We start from the raw sequence: 4,633 nt of genomic DNA on the forward strand, positions 1-4,633 counted from the left end.
TGAAGATTAATTCAAGATGGATTAGAGACTTAAATGTTAGACCTAATACCATAAAAACCCTAGAAGAAAATCTAGGTAGTACCATTCAGGACATAGGCATGGGCAAGGACTTCATGTCTAAAACACCAAAAGCAACGGCAGCAAAAGCCAAAATTGACAAATGGGATCTAATTAAACTAAAGAGCTTCTGCACAGCAAAAGAAACTACCATCAGAGTGAACAAGCAACTTACAGAATGGGAGAAAATTTTTGCAATCTACTCATCTGACAAAGGGCTAATATCCAGAATCTACAAAGAACTCAAACAAATATTATTTCTTTATGATTTTAAATCATAGCAAACTTTTGAGGTTTAACTAAAAGTGTGCCCCTTTAACCAAGGCCATTTCTCCTTGTTACACTAAACTGAGATGATTTTTCTAAACTTCTAAAGCCTATGTTTGCCTACAATAATCATTTGACACTAGTGTTTTATTAGATACAAAAACTCTAAGAGTTATGAGTGTAGATTTTGCAGCCAGACTGCACGGGTTAGGTTTCCTGGCTCCTCTACTTGATAGCTATGTAACCTTAGTCAAGTTATTTAGCCTTTATGGGACTCAGTTTCCTCAAATATAAAATGGGATGCTGTGTTACATACATAATTGATTAGGCATATTGTGTAGATTAAATGAGAACAGTGTTGAGCAGAGAGTGAATGCTGTATTAGTGGTTTTGATCATTATTATTTTCCATGGTTATCAATTCTGTGCCTACATTTTATCTCCCTAACATGATTAGAAAAATGTCTTGAAATTATGGGTTAGGGCCGGGCCCGGTGGCTCACGCCTATAATCCCAGCACTTTGGGAGGCCGAGGTGGGCGGATCACGAGGTCAGGAGATAGAGACCATCCTGGCTAAAACAGTGAAACCCCATCTCTACTAAAAATACAAAAAAATTACCCGGGCGTAGCGGCGGGCGCCTGTAGTCCCAGCTACTCGGGAGGCTGAGGCAGGATAATGGCGTGAACCCGGGAGGCGGAGCTTGCAGTGAGCCGAGATCGCGCCACTGCAATCCAGCCTGGGGCAGAGCGAGACTCCGTCTCAAAAAAAAAAAAAGCAAGAAATTATGGGTTATATTAAATTTTCTTAATAATGTCCAACATGTTAGGGCACTGCATACAGGAGGAGTTCACTAAATACTTGGTGATTGAATAAGAACCCATATATAATCTGGTTAACATGGTAATGGGAAATAGTAAATTTTTGTTATCTTATGACGTTCTAAGAATTGTTCTAAATAAATTATGTGTATTATAACATTCAGTTCTCATAACCGCCCCATAAGATTATCATCCTCATTTTACTACTGGGGATTCAGAGACATAAAAAAATTAAGTTAGAGCTGGGCGTGGTGGCACACACCTGTTGTCCCAGCTACTCAGGAGGCTTTGGTAAAGGAAATGCTTAAGCCCAGGAGTTCAAGGCCAACCTGGGCAACACAGAAAGACCACATATCTAAAAAAAGAAAATTAAGTTACTTGTCCAGGATCACATAGTATGGGGTAGGGGTAGAATATTCTTGCTTTAAAACGGTGGTTTTCAAATTTTAGTATATATCAGAATCATCAAAAGGGCTTGTTAAAGAACAGATTACTGAACACCTTTCCTAGGTTTCTGATTCAGTAGGTTTGGATGGTGTCAAAAATTCTGCATTTCTGCCGGGTTTCCAGGTGATGATGAATGATGCTGGTCAAGAGACACACCTTTGAGAACCACTGTACTAGGTCATACTCTTTCATCTGTGCTGCACAGCTTAATGTACACTTGGAAAAGACATTTCTAAACTGGCGGTTGACAAATTTTTTTCTAAAACGTGGAAAAATGAAAGATTTCCTTAAATAACATTGCACTATTAGAAATTTTTTGGAAACCTAGCTCTAAAGAAAAAAAAAAGAAAAATTGACTTTCTGGGTCAAGATAATAACTCTTCTAAGATATACAGGTTACTAATATGCAGTAAATTACACAGGTGTTTGAGTTAGTGTAAAAATGCTTCTATCTTCTTAACCAAAGACCAAGTAACAAATCCAGGAGATAAATTAATTTGCATATGTCCACTGTGAAATTTTGACACTAAGAAGAGTGTCAGAGGTTTGCAGTAGCTTCAGACAAGAGTGGGAAGACAGACTATTCCCCAGACTCTAATAGCTTGTTCTACAGGTACATTAAGTCAGATATGGGAATTTTAAACATAATCAGACATTTAATTCTTCTGTAATATATCTCATACTCCTCTGAAATTGTCAGATCCAGGGTCTTCTTGGACATGGTCACAGCTTGCAGAGAAACCAAATCAGGGCAAAGAGTCAACAGCTTCTGCCCTAGGATAAGGTGATACAGGATTTTTTTTTTTCTTTTTAGTCTAAGTTTTGTTCATAAATTCATTTTAACTGCCTGAACAAGTTGACAAGTTTTCCTGATTTGACTTAAACTCTAATGGCCCTAATATATATTTTGTTACCTAATATGTATTTTAGTAAATGTGTGCCTTCCTCTATACTTAGCATGTTTGTAATGGCAAACTCATTTTCCTAAATCGTAGACTTGTTTCTGCTTGGCTTGTCCCGCCTTGATGTACCAGTGAAATGACAGTATAAATATGTCAAATGTACAATAAATAATGTGAAACCATCTCACAAATGAATGTTCTGGGCATAAGAAAAGACAAAAGTGTAAGCCAGAATGATCACCAATTCCACAGTGGAAAATTTCACAGTGGACATATGCAAAATCTTTCAGTATTCTGGGAAGTAATTCACTTAAACTTCGCAAATCAGTAATGTTCTGTTGATGTGTAAGAAAAAGCCATCTAAGTTCAGGGGAAAGAACCAGTAGAAACTGAAGGCATAACTATAGGAACTGACATAGGAAATTAGTTCCCACAGGCAAAGTTAAAAGGATACATAGAAGACTGGGCACAGTGGCTCACATCTGTAATCCCAGAACTTTGGGAGGCTGAAGTGGGAGGATTTCTTGAGCCCAGGAGTTCAAGACCAGCCTGTCTCTATATGAGACATCTGGAAAAATATTCAGAAAGTTGTCATCATAGTAGTAGGGCTACATTAGCATTAGTCCAAAGATTTCTTTGGACCATTCTGACAGAACTTAAAAGCAAGCCTAGAAAGTATCTCATTAGTGCTGCTGCGCTTAGCCGCTGCACACCAAACACAAAATAGAGGCTATTTAAAGTAATGCAATGAAATTAAACACTGGGAATATAAAATTCAAAATGTCCAGAATACAACCAATACTGACCAGGCATGCAATGAAGCAGAGAAATATGATCCAGAATCAGCAAAAAAAAAAAAAAAAACTCAATAAAAGTAGACCTTCAAATGATAGAGATGATGGAAAGAACAGATAAGGAAGTTAAATTACTACAGCTATTACTAATATTTTCCATATGTTCAAGAAGGTTCCAGAAAACATTAGCATGATTAGAAGAGAAATTACAAATGTTAAAGAAATACATAAATTTATAGAGATGAAAAGTATATCTGCAATCAGAAATGAAAAATAGATGAGATTGAAAGCAGAGTAGATACTTAAACAGAAAATATCAGAGAATTTGAAGATAAAGCAATAGAAACAATTTAGTTAGTGAAGCACAAAAAGGGAAAAATAATAATAATAAGTAAAAGTAAACAACAACAGCAACTCCTGGGATAATCCAAATGGTCTGATATTACTGAAACTGGAGTCCTACTAGGGCAGAATAGGTAGTGAAAAGGAGAACAAAAAAATCTGAAAACAACAGCCATAAATTTTCCAAATTTTATGAACATGGCAGATCCAAGAGGTTTGATAAATCCCAAATAAACTAAATGCAACCACACCAAAGCATATTATAGTCAAATTGCTGAAAATCAGTGATCAAGAGAAAATCTTAAAATCATTCTTAGAGAAAGACAAGAATGTCAGTAGACGTTTCTCACCAGAAACAGTGAAAGCCATAAAAGAGTGGAGAGATGTTTTAAAATACTGGGGAGGGAACTTATTGCAAAAAAGTATGAGGTATTTTAAGGTGATGAAAGTGTCCAGTTTTCACAAAATATTCATATTCATACACAAAATGATAAAATTATGATATGTAAGTTATCACAAAATAGCTAATTTTGAAAAAAGCTGGTGGTCAATTTGGGGAAATGGTGTTAGTATATTATTAGAGGTGTAAATGAGATAGCTTTTTTTCTATGAACATGTATTAAAACTTACAAAATATTTTTCTTGGTTTGCATTTAGGTATTGCCATATTCCAAAGAGAAGCAAGAATTTAAACATGCTTATAACACAAACTTTTTAATAGACACCATCCTTCTCTTTTAGGAAAATAAAACAAAACCAAATTACTCTCAAAAAGGAAACACTTTAAATAGGAAGCTATGTAATTATATGATTGGCAAAAAAGCAATTATCAACAAATATATTTTCTATAAATGCAAAACCCAAGTTAATATCACACTAAACTTGTCACCTAACGATTGGTTTACATTACAATTTTAATTTCAATTTTGTATTAGTTCACACATGGGCAAGAAAATTATTTTAGAATAAAAACATTTTTAAAACTACTTTTACAAAACTTTTTTG

General features: G+C 35.1%; 1 protein-coding gene across 1 annotated transcript in view; it reads right to left on the minus strand.

Moving 5' to 3' along the window:
* Positions 1 to 4,633, minus strand: part of LRRIQ1 (leucine rich repeats and IQ motif containing 1) — a 238,671-nt gene that overhangs the window by 141,962 nt on the left and 92,076 nt on the right.

Source organism: Rhinopithecus bieti, unplaced genomic scaffold (genome assembly GCF_001698545.2).
Source record: "Rhinopithecus bieti isolate Rb0 unplaced genomic scaffold, ASM169854v2 scaffold_11966, whole genome shotgun sequence".
In the NCBI taxonomy this organism is placed as follows: domain Eukaryota; kingdom Metazoa; phylum Chordata; class Mammalia; order Primates; family Cercopithecidae; genus Rhinopithecus; species Rhinopithecus bieti.